Source organism: Chlorocebus sabaeus, chromosome 26 (genome assembly GCF_047675955.1).
Source record: "Chlorocebus sabaeus isolate Y175 chromosome 26, mChlSab1.0.hap1, whole genome shotgun sequence".
Lineage (NCBI taxonomy): Eukaryota > Metazoa > Chordata > Mammalia > Primates > Cercopithecidae > Chlorocebus > Chlorocebus sabaeus.
This window is the reverse complement of record NC_132929.1, coordinates 4,575,210-4,592,056: the sequence shown is the minus strand read 5'-3', so window position 1 is coordinate 4,592,056 and position 16,847 is coordinate 4,575,210. Positions and strand designations below refer to the sequence as shown.

General features: G+C 39.9%; 1 non-coding gene across 1 annotated transcript; it reads right to left on the bottom strand.

The window, feature by feature from the left end:
- Nucleotides 1–11,064: 11,064 nt before the first annotated feature.
- LOC119619550 (U6 spliceosomal RNA) lies at nt 11,065–11,169 on the bottom strand. Its single transcript, XR_005236014.1, has one exon. It is a non-coding gene; the product is annotated as a U6 spliceosomal RNA (small nuclear RNA).
- Nucleotides 11,170–16,847: the final 5,678 nt, after the last annotated feature.

The following is a 16,847-nucleotide window of genomic DNA, read 5'->3' as shown; positions in this document are numbered from 1 at the left end:
GGTGACGGAGCAAGACTCCGTCTCAAAAAAAAAAAAAAAAAAGTGCCTTTCACCTCCCACCATCATTCTGAGACGTCCCCAGCCATGTGGAATTGTAAGTCCAATTATACCGCTTTTTCTTCCTAGTCTTGGGTATATCTTCATCAGCAGCATGAAGACGGACTAATACAGTAAATTGGTACCAGCAGAGTGGGGCATTGCTGAAAAGATACCCAAAAATGTGAAGGTGACTTTGAAACTGGGTAACATGCAGAGGTTGGAACAGTTTGGAGAGCTCAGAAGAAGACAGGAAAATGTGGGAAAGTTTGGAACCTACTAGTGACTTGTTGAATGGCTTTTCCCAAAATGCTGATGGTGACATGAACAATAAGGTCTGGCTGAGGTGGTCTCAGATGGAGACGAGGAACTTTTTGGGAAATGGAGCAAATTTAACTGTTGTTATGTTTTAGCAAAGAGATTGTCAGCATTTTGCCCCTGCCCTAGAGATTTGTGGAACTTTGAATTTGACAGAGATGATTTAGGGTATCTGGCAGAAGAAATTTCTAAGCAGCAAAGCATTCAAGATGTGACTTGAGTGCTGTTAAAGTGATCAGATTTTATAAGGGAAGCAGAATATAAAAGTTTGGAAAATCTGCAGCTGACTGTGATAGAAAAGGAAAACGCATTTTCTGGGGGAGAAATTCAAGCCAGCTGCAGACATTTGCATAAATAACAAGGAACCTAATGTTAATCCCCAAGACCATGGGAAAAATGTCCCCAGGCTGTGCCCAGAGACCCTCATGGCAGGCCCTCCCATCACAGGCCTGGAGGCCTAGCAGGAAAAAATGGTTTTGCGGGCTGGGCCCAGGGAAACCTAGGGACTTCCATGCTGTGTGCAGCCTAGGGACTTGGTGCCCTGTGTCCCAGCCACTCCAGCCATGGCTGAAAGGGGCCAATATACAGCTCAGGCTGTGGCTTCAGAGGGTGGAAGCCCCAAGCCTTGGTAGTTTCCACATGGTATTGAGCCTGTGGGTGCACAGAAGTCAAGAATTGAGGTTTGGGAACCTCCACTTAAATTTCAGAAGATGTATGGAAATGGCTGGATGCCCAGGCAAAAGGTTGCTGCAGGGGTGAGGCCCTCATGGAAAACTTCTGCTAGGGCAGCGTGGAAGGGAAATGTGGGGTGGGAGCCCCCACACAGAATCCCTACTGGGGCATTGCCTAGTGGAACTGTGAGAAGAGGGCCACTGTCCTCCAGACCCCAGAATGGTAGATCCACCAACGGTTTGTCCTGTGCACTTGGAAAAGCTACAGAAACTCAGTACTAGCCTGTGAAAGCAGGCAGGAGGGAGGCTGTACCCTGCAAAGCCACAGGGGCAGAGCTGCCCAAGACCATGGGAACCCACCTCTTGCATCAGTGTGACCTGGATATAAGATCTGGAGTCAAAAGAGATCATTGTGGAGCTTTCAGATTTGACTGCCCCACTGGATTTCAGACTTGGAACAAAGACTCTGTAACTCCTTTGTTTTGGCCAATCTCTCCCATTTGGAATGTCTGTATTTAACCTAATACCTGTAACCCCATTGTATCTTGGAAGTGACTAGCTTGCTTTTGATTTTACAGGCTTACAGGCAGAAGGGATTTGCCTTGTCACAGATGAAACTTAGGACTGTGGACTTCTGGGTTAATGCTGAAATGAGTTAAGACTTGGGGGACTGTTGGGAAGGCATGATTGACTTTGAAATGTGAGGACGTGAGATTTGGAGGGGTGAGGAGTGGAATTATAAGGTTTGGCTGTGTCCTCCCCCAAATCTCAATTTGAAATTGTATTGCCCAGATTTCCCACATCTTGTGGGAGGGACTCAGGGGGAGGTAATTGAATCATGGGGGCTGGTCTCTCCCATGCTAGTCTCATGATAGTGAATAAGTGTCATGAGATCTGATGGGCAGGCTTATCAGGGGTTTCTGCTTTTGCTTCTTCCTCATTTTCTCTTGCCACCGCCATGTAATAAGTGCCTTTCTTCTCCTGCCATGATTCTGAGGCATCCCTAGCCATGTAGAACTATAAGTTCAACTAAGTCTCTTTTTCTTCCCAGCCTTGGGTATGTCTTTATCAGCAGCATGAAAATTGACTAATACAATGGACAAGGGCAGTTTGGAGGTTAGAAGCAAGACAGAGCTGGTTAGGTCAGATCTCTTTCACTGTTATAATTTTCTCACTGTTACACTTTTTTGCAAAGGCAGTTTTAATATGGCTCCAAGGCACAAGAGTAGTGATGCTGACAATTCTGATATGCCAAAGAGAAACCTAAACTGCTTCATTTAAGTAACGAGGTAATAGTTCTTAACAAGGAAAGAAAAAAAATCGTATGTTGCGGTTGCTAACATCTACACTAAGGATGAATCTTAAATCCATGAAATCATGAAGAAAAAAAGAAAGACATTCTACATAGTATTTATATATATATGGGTTTGGTATTTTCTGGAGTTTCAGGCAACCACTGGTGGTATTGGAATATACTCCATTTGGATAAAGGAGGAATACTGTATTTGATTTCTTTTTGTTGAATTTTAAGAGATCTTTGCCTTTTTTTTTTTTTTTTTTTTTTTTTCCAACAGGTGCATGCCAGCACACGTAGATAATTTATTTATGATTTTTGGAAACAGGGGTTTTGCATATTGCCCATACTGGTCTTGAACTCCTGGCCTCAAGTGATTCTCCTGCCTCAGTCTCCCAGATTGCTTGGATTATAGGTTTGACCCAAGCCTGGCCTCCTATTTTGGGTATAAGTATTTTATATGATATGTGTTTTGCAATATTTCTGCTAGTCTGTGACTTGACTTTTCTTGACTTTTTTTTTTCACATGGCAGTTTTAGTAATTTTAATACAATCTAGTTGATCATTTTTTAATTTTATGGAATATGCTTTTGATGTTGTATTTAAAAATGTGCTACCAAATCCTAAGTGGCGTAGATTTTCTCTTATAAATCTGTGTTAGTCAGGGGTCTCTAGAGGGACAGAACTAATAGGATAGATGTATATATAAAGGGAAGTTTATTAAGTAGTATTGACTTGCACAATCACAACATGAAGTCCCACAATACGCCCTCTGCAAGCTGAGGAGAAAGGAAGCCAGTCTGAGTCCCAAAACCTCAAATGTGGGGAAGTCAGCCAGGCGCGGTGGCTCATGCCTGTAATCTCAGCACTTTGGGAGGCTAAGGTGGGTGGATCACGAGGTCAGGAGATCGAGACCATCCTGGCTAACACGGCGAAACCCCATCTCTACTGAAAAAAATACAAAACATTAGCCGGCGTGGTGGTGGGCGCCTGTAGTCCCAGCTAAGTGGGAGGCTGAGGCAGGAGAAGGGCGTGAACTGGAGAGGCGGAGCTTGCAGTGCGTGGAGATGCACCACTGCACTCTAGCCTGGGCAATAGAGTGAGACTCCATTTCAAAAAAAATTTTTTTAAATGTGGGGAAGGGAGGCCTAGACGGGCAGATCACAAGGTCAGGAGATCCAGACCATCCTGGCTAACACGGTGAAACCCCGTCTCTACTAAAGAATACAAAAAACTAGCCAGGCGACCTGGCGGGCGCCTGTAGTCCCAGCTACGTGGGAGGCTGAGGCAGGAGAATGGAGTGAACCCGGGGGGCGGAGCTTGCAGTGAGCCGAGATCCGGCCACTGCACTCCAGCCTAGGCGATAGAGCGAGACTCCGTCTCAAAAAAAAAAAAAAAAAAAAAAAAAAAAAAAAAAAAATATGGGGAAGCCAACAGTGCAGCCTTCAGTCTCTATTCGAAGGTCTAAGAGCCCAAAAGCTGAGGAGTCTGATGTTCAAGGGCAGGAAGCATCCAACAGGGGAGAAGAATGTAGTCCCAAAGATTAAGACAGTCAAGTCCTTCCACGTTCCTCTTCCTGCTTTTATCCTAGCCAGGCTGGCAGCTGATTTGAAGGTGCCCACCCACATTGAGGGTGAGTCTGCCTCTCCCAGTCCACTGACTCAAATGTCAGTCTCCTTTGGCAACACCCTCACGGACACACCCAGGAACAATACTTTGCATCCTTCAATCCAATCAAGTTGACACTCAACCATCACAGTATTATTCTAGAATTTTTATAGTTTTGCAATTTACATTTAGATCTGTGATTCATTTTGAGGTAATCTTTGTGAAAGGATGAAGTTTTTGTCTGGGACCATATTTTATTTTATTTATTTGTTTATTTATTTATTTTTGAGACAGTTTTGCTCTTGTTGCCCAGGCTAGAAGTGCAGTGGTGCGATCGTGGCTCGCTGCAACCTCTGCTTCCTGGGTTCAAGCAATTCTCCTGCTTCAGCCTCCCAAGTAGCTGGGATTACAGGCATGTGGCACCACACCCAGCTAATTTTGTATTTTAAGTGGAGACAGGGTTTCACCATGTTGCTCAGGCTAGTCTTGAACTCCTGACCTCAAGAGTCAAGAGATCCACCTGCCTCAGCCTCCCAAAGTGCTGGGATTACAGGCATGAGCCACCGTGCCTGGCCATTGTCTAGGTTCATGTTTTAGCATATGAATATCCAATTGTCCCAACACTATTTGTTAAAACAAACAACCAACAAGAACAAAAAACCACTGTTCCTTCTCCTTTGGATTGCCTGTGTGCCTTTGTCAAAAATCAGTTGACTGTGAGGGTCTCTTTCTGGGCTCTCCATTCTGTTCCATTGGTCTATGTCTATTTTTTTTCAACAATACCACACTGTCTGGATTGCTGTATCTTCATGTTAAGTTTTAGATTTGCTAGTATGAGTCCTCCGATTTTGTTTTTCTTCTTCAGTATTGTGTTGGCTATTTTAGGTCCTTTGTATTTTTATAGGAATTGTAGAATATGTTCTTGATGTCTACAAGATGGCTTCCTGGGATTTTGATTGGGATTTCCTTGAGTATGTAGGTCCAGTAAGGAAGAATCTATATTTTAGCAATACTGAGCCTATTAACCCATGAATAGTGACTATCTTTCCCTTTAGTTAGATCTTGATTTCTTTCATCAGTGTTTTGTAGTTTTATACATAGTGATCCTGTAAACATATATAAGTACTTCATTTTTGTGTGCTATTGTAAATGCTATTATTTTTTGTATTTCAAGTTCCAGTAGTTAATATTTTATTTATAGGAAAGCCCCTGTATCCTGTGACCTTGTTATACTTGCCTGTTAGTTCCAGGAACTCTATTGTAAATGCTTAGAAAATTTCTACATGGAAAATCGTGGCCTCTTTTTAGTTTAGTGGTTAGTAGGGGGGGGAAAAGAAAATCATGCCATCTGTGAATAATGATATCTTTCTTTGTATGCTTTTTTTTCTTACTACATTAGTCAGGACTTTGAGTACATGGTTAAGATTTATAAGAGAGGAAATCCAGTCCTTGTTCCTGATAATAGGAGGAATGCATTTAGTCTCTCACCACTATAATGTTAACTATTTTCCGATATATATACCCTTTATTAAGCTAAAGAAGCTCCTGTCTATTCCTGTTTTTTTGAGATTTTTTATTTGTATGGGTAATAATTATTTTCAAATGATTTTTCTCATTTGATTTATATGGTCATTTTTTTCTTCTTTTTCAGTCTCTTTTAATATGATGAATTACCTAAACTGATTCACAAAATTTGAACCAGCCTTGCATTCCTGACACTCATATCCCTGTTAATAATATACTGTTGTGTTACTGGATGTTGATGGATGATATTATGTTAAGGTATTTTGAATATATTTGTCTTTAGTTTTCTTTTCTTGTAATATATTTGTCTGATTTTGGTATTAGGGTAATGCTAGTCTCATAAAATGAGCTAATATGTTCTCCCACTGCTGCTATTTTGGGAAATATATTGTGAAAATGTGGAACTATTTCTTACTTAAAGAATTCACAACTAAAACCATCTATTCCTTGTGCTTTCTTTATTAAAAAGGTTTTAATTATTAAGTCAATTTTTAATACATGTGGGGCTACTCAGGTTAATACATTTTTCCTTGTGTGAGTTTTGGTACTTGTGATTTTTAAGTAATTAATTTATTTTATCGAATTACCATAGTTGTGGACATAGAATTTTTCACAGTATGCCCTTATTATCCTGTTAATACTCACGAGATGAATTGTGACTCCTCTTTCATTTCTGATATTATTTGTTTATTCTTTATAATGGGTCTCCTAGCTAGACATTTTCCAATAACCATATTTTGGGTTGTTTTTCACTGTAATTCTTATCCTTCTTCTTTTGTAGGTAAGATTTTTTCCCTGCTGGTTTTTTAAAAATGAGATTGTCTATTTTTCTTTGATTTTCTGATGTTTCAATAGGGGGGTGTGTGTGTGTGTGCATGTGTGTGTGTATGTGTGTGTGTATGTGCGTGTATATGTGTGTTTTAAGTGTTTATCTTATTTGGTACTTTTGAGCTCCTTGAATCTGCAGGTTTTGGGGGAGGAATTTTTCATTAATTTTGGAAGTTCTTGGCCATTATTATTTCAAATATTTATTGTGCTCCATCGTTTCTTTTCTTTTCTTTCCAGTATTCTGATTATTAGTATTTATACCTTTTAATACTATCACATGGTTCTTGGATGTCATTTCTGTTTTTGGATATTGTTTTCATTCTTTTTTTTCCTCTTTGCATTTCATTTGTAAGGTTTCTTTTTTTTATCAATTTTTTTTTTTAGGTTCAGGGGATACATGTGCAGGTTTTTTACATGGGTAAATTACATATCACTGAGGTTTGGTGTATGAATGATCCTGTCACCCAGGTAGTGAGCATAGTAACCTGATAATGTATTTTTTCAGCCTTTGCCTCCTTCTCATCTTTTCCCTGTTAATAGTCTCTGGTGTCTGTTGTTTCTATTTTTATGCCCATGTGTACTCAATGTTTAGCTACTACTAAACATGTGTGAGAACACATGGTATTTGGTTTTCTCTTCCTGTGCTGATTTGCTTAGGATAATGGCCTCCAGCTCCACCCATGTCGTTGCAAAGGACGTGAGTTAATTCTTTTTTTATGGCTGCATATGTACCATGGTGTATATGTACCACATTTTCTTTATCCAGTCCACCTAGATGGGCATCTAGGTTTATTCCATGTCTTTGGTATTGTGACTAGTGCTGTGATGAACATACAAGTACCTGTGTCTTTTTGGTGAAATGATTTATTTTCTTTTGGGTATATACCAAGCAATGGAATTACTGAATCATTCTGTTTTAAATTCTTTGAGAAATTGCCACATTGCTTTCCACAGTGGCTGATCTAATATGCATTCCCACCAACAGTGTGTAAGTGTACCATTTTCTCTGCAACCTCACAAAACGTGGGTTTTTTTTTTTTTACTTTTCAGTAATAGACATTCTAGCCAATGTGAGATGCTATCTCATTGTGACATTGATTTCATTTCTTTAATGATTAGTCATGTTGAGCATTTTTCATGTGTTTGTTGGCCATTTGTATGTTTTCTTTTAAGAAGTGTCTGTTCATGTTCTTTGCCTACATTTTAATGAGTTTGTTTGTTTTTGCTTGCTGATTTAAGTTCCTTATAGATTCTGGATATTAGACCTTTGTTGGATGCATAGTTTGTGAATATTTTCTCTCTTTCTTGAAGGTTGCCTGTTTACTCTGTTGATAGTTTCTTTCACTGAGCAGAAGCTCTTTAGTTCAATTAGGTGCCACTTGTTAACTTCTGTTGCAATTGCTTTTGGGGATTCAGGCATAAATTATTTGCCAAGGACAATGTCCAGGATGGTATTTGTAGGTTTTCTTCTAAGGTTTCCATGTTGTAGTACTTGTATTTAAGTATTTAATCCATCTTGAGTTGATTTTTGTATATAGTGAAAGGAAGGAGTCCAGTTTTGATCTTTTGCATACAGCTAGCCAGTGAGCCCAGCACTATGTGATAAATCAGGAATCCTTTCCCTATTACTTGTTATTGTTGACTTCGTTGAAGATCAGATGATTATGATTACAGATGATTAGGTAGTTTTATTCCTGGGTTGTCTATCCAGTTCCATTGGTCTGTGTATCACTTTTTGTACCTGTACTATGTTGTTTTGGTTACCGTAGCCTTGTAATATAGTTTGAAGTATGATCATGCGATGTCTCCAGCTTTGTTCTTATTGCTGAGGATTACTTTGGTTATTTGGGCTCTTCTTTGGTTCCATGTGAATTTTAGAATATTTTTTGATGTAGTTTGGCTCTGTGTCCCCACCTAAATATCATCTTGTAACTCCCATAATTCCCACGTGTTGCGGGAGGGACCTGGTGGGAGATGACTGAATTATGAGGGCGAGTCTTTCCTGCCCTGTTGTCATGATAATGGATGGGTCTCACGAGATCTGTTGATTTTTAAAACAGGAGTTGCCCTGTACAAGCTCCCTTTTTGCCTGCTGCCATCTGCATAAGATGTGACTTGCTCCTCCTTGCCTTCTGCCAGGATTGTGAGGTCCCCCCAAGCATGTGGAACTGTAAGTCCAATAAACTTTTCTTTTGTAAGTTGCCCAGTCTTGGGTATTTCTTTATCAGCAGTGGGAAAACTGACTAATACGTTTTTTTTTCTATTTCTGTAAAAATGATGTTGATAGTTTGATAAGAATGGTGTTGAATCTGTAGATTGCTTTGAGACATATGGCCATATTAAAGATACTAATTCATCTGAACTGTGAGCATTGAATGTTTTCAATTTGTTTGTGTCATCTGTGACTTCTTTCATCAGTGTTTTATAGTTATCCTTGTAGATACCTTTTACCTCCTTGGTTAGATATATTCCAAGGTATTTTGTTTGTGTGTGGCTATTGTAAATAGGATTGAATTCTTGAATTGGCTTTCAATTTGAATGTTATTGGTACACAGAAATGCTACTGGTTTTGTGTATTTATTGTGTATCATTAAACTTTACTGAAGTTGCTTATCAGCTCTGGGAGCCTTTTGGGGGAATCTTTAGGGTTTTCTAGGTATAGAATCATACTACCAACAAAGAGAGATAGTTTGACTTCCTCTTTTCCTATTTGGATGCCTTTTATTTACTTCTCTTGCCTGCCTGCCCTGGCCAGGACTTCCAGTACTATGTTGAATAGGAGTGGTGAGAAAGGCCATCCTTATCTTGTTCTAGTTCTCAAGGGTAACGCGTCCTGCCCATTCAATACGATGTTGGTTGTGGGTTTGCCATAGATGGAAGTTATTATTTTGAGGTATGTCTCCTCTGATGTCTAGTTTATTGAGGGTTTTAATCATGGAAGGATACTAGTTTTATTGAAAATTTTTCTGTATCTGTTGAGATGATCACATTGTTTTATTTTTAATTCTGTTATGTGGTGAATCACATTTATTGATTCGCACATGTTGAACAAGCCCTGTATCCTGCAAGTAAAGTCAATTTGATCTTGGTCAATTAACTTTGTGCTGTGCTGCTGGATTGATTTTGCCACTATTTTGTTGAGGATTTTTGAATCTATCCCCATCAAGGATATTGGGCTGTAGTTTTGTTGTTGTTGTTGTGTTTTTGCCACATTTTGGTATCAGGGTGATGCTGGCTTCATAGAATGATTTAGGGAGGAGTCCCTCCTCCTCAATTTTTTAGAATAGTTTCAGTGGGAATGGTATTAACTCTTCATTCTATGTCTAGTAAAATTGGGCTGTGAATCCATCTGGTCCAGGGCTTTTCTTTGTTGGTGTGTTTTGATTACTGATTCAGTTTCAGAACTCGTTATTGGTATGTCCAAGGTTTCAGTTTCTGTGTGATTCACTCTTAGGAAGTTGTGTGTTTCCAGGAATTTATCCATTTTCCATAGGTTTTCTAGTTTGTGTACACAGAGGTGTTCATAATAGTTGCAGATGATTTTTTGTATTTCTGTGGAATCGGGTGCAATGTTACCTTTGTTGTTTCTGATTGTGCTTATTTGGAGCTTCTCTAATTTTTTTTTTCTTTGTTAATCTTGCTGTTGCTCTATTGATCTTGTTTATCCTTTCAAAGAACAAGCTTTTGGTTTTGTTGATCCTTGGCATGGATTTTTGGGTCTTGATTTCATTGAGTTCTGCTCTGATTAGTTATTTATTTTTTTCTACTAACTTTGGGGTTAGTTTGCTCCTTGTTTTAGTTACTCTAGGTGCAATGTTAAGATTATAAATTTTAGATTTTTCTAACTTTTTGATTTAGGCATTTAGCACTATAAACTGTTCTTCTTAACACTGCTTTGGCTGCATCTCAGAGATGTTGTGTTTTGTTTTCATTTATGTCAAAGAATTTTTAAATTTTGGCCTTAATTTCCCTGTTTACTCAAAAGTCATTTAGCAGCAAGTTATTTAATGTCCGTGTAATTGTGTGGTTTTGAGAGATCTTCTTGGTACTGATTTATATTTTTATTTCACTGTGACCTGAAAGTATCATTGGTATGATTTCAATGTTTAAAAGATTTATTCAGACTTGCTTTATGGCTGAGTATATGGTCAATATTAGAATATGTTCCATGTGCAGATGAGAAGAATATATATTCTGTGCTTGATGGGTGGATTGTTCTATAGACGTTTATTAGGTCTAATTGGTTGTGTCAAATTTAAGTCCAGAACTTCCTTGTTAGTTTCTGCCTGAATAATCTGTCTAATGCTGGCAGTGGGATGTTGAAGTCTCCCACTATTATTATATGGCAGCCTAGGCCTTTTTTTTTTTTTTTTTAGGTCTAGAAGTACTTGTTTTATGAACAAGTACTCAGGCTTTTTTGATTTGCCTGCATTTAAGGTTGTGGCCTTCATAAAATGTTTCTTACTCTCTTCTGGTAAAATAGGTTTCTCCCCTATGCCTGATTCCGATTCACCTCACTGGCTGCAACACTCTGAATTTCTTCGATGGTGGGTGCATATATATTTATGATAGTTAAGTCACCTTGTTGACTTGAACCTTTTTATTATATAGTGACTTTCTTTGTCCTTTTTTTACTGTTGTTAGTTAAAATTATCTGATATAATGATACTGACTCCTGCTCCTTTTTGCTGTTTGTGTGATTGATCTTTACTTTGATTCTGTGAATGTTATGTTTAAAAAGGATCTCTGGAAGACAGAAGATGTCTTGCTTTTTAATTCAACTTGAAAAATATGGAATGCTTCACAAATTTGCTTGACATCTTTGTACAGGGTCCATGCTACCATTTTGCGTATCCTTCCAATTTTAGTATATATCCTGCCGAAGCAAGCACCAATTGTAAAGTTTCTCTTTAATTATCTTCCAGTTCACTGAGCCTTTCCTCAGCTATGTCAAAACTCTATCAAAGAGATTTTTAAAAAAATTCCATTAAGGTGTTTATTACTCTCTTCTGGTAGAATAGGTTTCTCCTCTATACCTGATTTCGATTCCCCTCACTGACTGCAACACTCTGAATTTCTTTCCTTGAATCCCACATTGATTATGGTTTTTGTTTTGTTTTATTTTTCCTTTAGTTGAAACAGAAGGTGTGGAGTGTAGGTTTCTATGGTTATGCTTCACAACAGTTGAATTCCTCTTCCCAGACAGAGCTGAGTGTGGGTCTTTCTGAGATACTCACTTTGAGAACCTGCTGAAGGGAAATATTTGGGTTTACCTCAAGTCTTATTTCTGCCTCTAATTTCAAGAAAGTTTGCCTGGTAAATGAGCAAAAATGATATACTGAAGTCTTTCTTTATACATCAACTCTAATGGCCAAATAAGACCCCTTTATCCTTGCTTTTTCCAGTTCACTCTGTATACAATACATAACCTGCAATGGCCTTGGGATCTAAATGTGAAAACTAAAACAATTAACCTTCTAGAAGAAATGAAAATGTAGATTATCTCTATGACTTTGGGGTACAAAAATAATTATTAAATAATATTGTAAAGCAGCAATTATTTTTAAAAGATTGATAATTTGAACTTTGTTAAAATTAAGAACTTTATATACCACAAAGGATTGTAGGCAGAACTTTAAATCAATAAAAAAGGCAGGCAATCATATTTAAAATGGCCAAAATGCTTAATCAGAAACTTCAAAATGATAGTGTTAAAATGGCCAACAAACATATGAAAAAGTTCTCAGTGCTATTACTCATCATGAAAAGGTAAAATTAGACTGTGAAATATTGATATATACCAACCTGAATCACTGAACTTGAAGGGATTGATGATGCCAATTATGAAGGAAATTGGACTCTCATATCCTGCTGGTGGAAATGAAAGTGGTACAACCGCTTTGGGAAAACGTTTGGTAGTATCTAATAAGCATAGATGTACCCTATGACTCAACAAATTCTATCCCAAGAATATACCAAGAGAAAGAAATACTTATGTTCACCACAATATACTTAACAGCAATGTCATAACATCATTCATAATAGCTAAAAGTTGGAAATTATTCTGTGTATCAGAAGTACAAGGGAACAATGCGTGGTGCTGTAGTCACACAATGGAATACTATACGGTAATGAAAATGAAAACCGAAACTATAATTATATGTAATAAATATATGTAATAACAATGAAAATGAAAACCAAAACTATAAATATATATAAATATAAACATATATTTATAAATAATAAATATATGTAAACTAAAAATATATGTAAACTATAAATATATGTAACTATAAATATTGAGCTCATAGACATAAAGTGGATTGAAAAGTGCCACATACTGTATAATTGCATTCATGGAAAGCTCAACATTCAAAACAAATCTGTGGTGATAAAGTTAGAATAATGGTTGACTCTAGAAGGCCAGTCGCCTAGGCACTGAGGAACCATCCCAAGCATTGAGAATACTCTATTGAGGTGGCTGATTGCATGGGTGTACCCTTGAGTAAACCTTATCAAGCTGTATATTTAAGATTTGTATGTCTACCAGATAAAACGTGTATTTCCATTTTAAAGAGAAATTCACATGAACATTTGAGACTGGGGCTCTGAGGTTGTCAGGCCCATCTCTGTTTGTGAAAACCAAGCAGGCGGAGAACAGCCTATGTGTCACTATATGGGAAGAAGCAGTCAGGTCTCCTGTGTCCAGGAGTCTGCGTGAAAGGCTGTCCTCTAATCTTGCTGTACTGGGGCAGCTTCCTTTCACGCACCTCTTGCGAATCAGCTGAGAGTGGCAGTGCTAGTTTGCTTGTCGATTCTCACTTGCACTCCCTCTCTCTGAGCTCGTGGGTGTTAATGTGGCAGGTGTGAAATGTCACCAAAGAAACGATCATAAACATGACGTCCCACAAATGGTATTCTCCTGCCGGAAAAACAAATGTCAACTGTGGGGTGGTATAATTTGGTATGGGCTGTGGGGGTTCTAATATGGAATAGAATAAATCCCAGATATTTTGTGAACTATGAGTCAGAATGAATGAGTAATTACTGGAATTTAATAAGTGGTACTTTAAAATCTGGTGGGATAAGGAGGAAAATTTGATTGAAGGGAGAAACAAAAGGGAAAATAATTAAGCTCTTCCGTCAGCCCCATGTCTCATTTTCATCTTCTGATGCCCCATTCTGAATGTGACACCCAGGACATGTTTTACGAGACCACTGGATGTATACCCAAATGTTTGCATGGAGCTTGCTTAGAAAAGAGAGTTTCGCCTGCTGTGGAGATGTGGCAGTGCTGGACTGGAAAGTGTTAAGGAATATGAATTTTATTCATGTGCTGGAAGGCTTTATTGGCACTGCATCCTCCTCTTAGATGCATGGAGGGCATGGGAATAAGATTGGAGTGGAAGCAGGAACATGATGGCTCTTGGCACAGAACAGACAGGGATGCCAGCAGTGCTTTCTTTTCTTGCATGTCCTTTCTCCTCATAAGCTGTCCCTGTGGATATAGACCAAGCTATCTTCCCTGGAAATAACCCTGATCCACACACTGCCCTGTCTCATAGGTGAGCCATAGTGTACCATACATAAATAGAAATCCAGTGACTGAGTAAACTCAGATAATATGTGATAGTGACAGGAAGTGAAAAGAGATGGGAGTTTGATAAATGGACGTGTGTTACACTGGAGGAGCTGCAACTGAAGAAGAGAAGGCTTGATCCCCAAATGGGAAGGATGCCCATGCCATCCACATTCTTCACTGAACGTGGCTGAGTCCCAGATGGTTTCTCTGTGTATGGGGCCCGACTGCAGAGGGAGAGAACCAGTGTGAGCTCTCTAATGTGATAGAATGCTCTAATTGGATTAAGCACCTTCTGAGTAAAGGCTGGCATCAGACCTACTGAGGCACCAACTGTGTTTCTGAGAGTTAAGCTGAAGAGGGCTGGTGGAGGGAGGGTGTGGAGGATGCCAGGAGAGATGAGCATGTGGTATGGATCAGAGAGGTATCTCTGGGCCATAGCTGTGCCTCCCTTTGACCTGTACATGGCAAGAAGAGGAGGGACGAGTGCTGCCCGTTCATTTTTCTCCTTTTCTTTTTGAGCTCACATTTGTAGTGGGATGTTTCTCCTCGTAGACAGACTCTGAAGTGTGACTGCAGATTAGTCTTCTCCATCAGCTTTCACATATTCATCCACACACAAAACATAAAGCTTAGATAGAGGATAAAAGAACCCACCTTAGTCATCGATGAAACATGATGTGGGCCGTGAGGCAACTGCGCTTTCATAAAGGTTGCTTCAAGGCCTGTATGGATAACATTTCAGGAGGAATGACTGGAGACAGCCCTTCTGGGAGAACTAAAGCTCATCTGTAAAATCCGTGCTCTGTTTCCTGGCCCTCTTCCTCACCCTGCTTTCTGCTACCCACACATTTGTGCTAAGCAGGAGCAGAGTTGAGGGGCTAAGGGTCAGGGGTGTGTGGCTCATCCTAGTGGAAGGCAGGATGTTTGAAATTGGATCCACAATATTCCAAACTGGGAAAATACCTGTTTTTCACAGGATCGGGAGATGCTCTGGCAGCCCGGACATCTGCTTCCTGACCTATATGGTTTGCAGGCCAGTCGTGCCTGAGGAAGTCCAGCTACCCACCTGCGAGTGGGAATCTTGCTCCAGCTCCTTATTCCTACTGCGAATTCCTAGCATCACCTCCTGGCAATGGGGGAGGGGGAGGAAGTGCTAACAGCTGGCTACGAAGTCAGGCCAGTACAGAGTGACTGTGAAACTGGTAAATTGGTGTCCTTAGATATAATAATTCTTTTCAGGGAAATTGCAGTGTCGTGATTCTGAACATGTTCAATGGGTAATTCGTGTGTGTCAAAGACAGAAAGGCACATCGGTTTTGTCCTGTCTGGGAGGCGTCCTCTTGATACTTGTCCATTCCTTCTGGCGCACTGGAGAGAATTCTTCCTACATTTGTAGTTTTATGAGGGTGGGGGGTGGAGGGGTGAAAAAGAGGTGACTTTCCATGCTGGGGTCTTCCTGGGGATACCTCTCTTTGTTTTACTAAGCCTACCTTGACTCACAGAAGGAGAAAAGAGGGAATTCTTCTTTAGACAGGAGTTTTTGGGTTAGCAAGCAGTGTAAGGAAGGGGGCTTGCTTTAGATTTAAATAAAAGTTGCAGTGGTGATACAGAGAGTTCCTGAATGCCGTCCACCCAGTTTTCCTCATTACTAACATCTTGCGTTAGTGGCATATTTATCACAACTAAGGGACCAATACTGACATAATGATTGTTAACTAAAGTCCATGTTTTGTTGGTATTCCTTTAATTTTTAACCTAGTACCGTAATATCCTTTTTCTGCTTCAGGATTCCATCCAGGATACCACATTATATCTATTTGTCATGCTTCCTTAGATGACTCCTGGTTGTCACAGGGACTCCAGTTTTGATGACCTTGATAGTTTTGGGGAGTCCTGGTCAGGTATTTTGTAGACTGCCCCCTGCTGGAAATTTATTTATTTATTTTTGAGATAGAGTCTTGCTCTGTCACCCAGGCTGGAGTTCAGTAGCACGATCTTGGCTCACTGCAACCACTTCCTCCCGGGTTCAAATGATTCTCCTGCCTCAGCCTCCCAAGTAGCTGGAATAACAGGTGTGCACCACCACACCCAGATGACTTTTGTATTTTTAATAGGGACAGTGTTTCTCCATGTTGGCCAGGCTGGTCTCGAACCCCTGACCTTAAGTGATCTGCCTACCTCAGCTTCCCAAAGTGCTGGGATTACAGGTGTGAGCCACCACCACCACCGGGAATCTATTGGAAATTAACTGCTGTTTTTCTCATGGTTAGACAGGAGTTTTTGGGTTAGCAAGGGAAGACCACAGAGGTCAAGCACTGTTTCCATAATACGGTATCAGGAGTGCATGCTGTCATCATGACTGATCACTGTTGCTGTTGACTTAAATCACATGGATGAGGTAGTGTTTTCCAGGTTTCTCCATGGTAAAAACTCTTTTCTCCCTTTCCATACTGTAGTTATTGACAAAAAGTCACTGGGTGCAGCCCCCACTTCAGGGATTATGCTCCCCTCCCTGATGGCAGAGTATCTGCATATATTATTTGGAATTCTGCAAGCAGCCCTCATTTTAACCCTCTGAACCTTAGAATTTTGAATGCTCAAAAGCGGTGGGCTGAGTGTCAGGTAAGAAGAATCCCGATGTTTAATTGGACATCTCTTGTATAACGTGGTAGCCAGTCTTGGATTTGTTGGAAGTGTGATCTTTTTTCCTTCCTAAGGTGAGGACCGGGTGGTGCTCTGGGGAGTGTTTAGAGAATGGGGGTGGAACGGGCTTCTGTCCAGAGCCTGTGCACGAGCTGTGGCCAGTGACTTGGTTACCACGAGTTCCTGAATGTTTCCCTTGCCATGTGGAAGGGGACAAGGAATGTCGTGAAAGGGAAGAGAGATATGTTTGATTTCTGGGGGAAAGGGACATTAGAAATAGCCTTGAGGGGCCGGGTGTGGTGGCTCACACCTGCAATCCCAGTACTTTGGGAGGCCGAGGCTG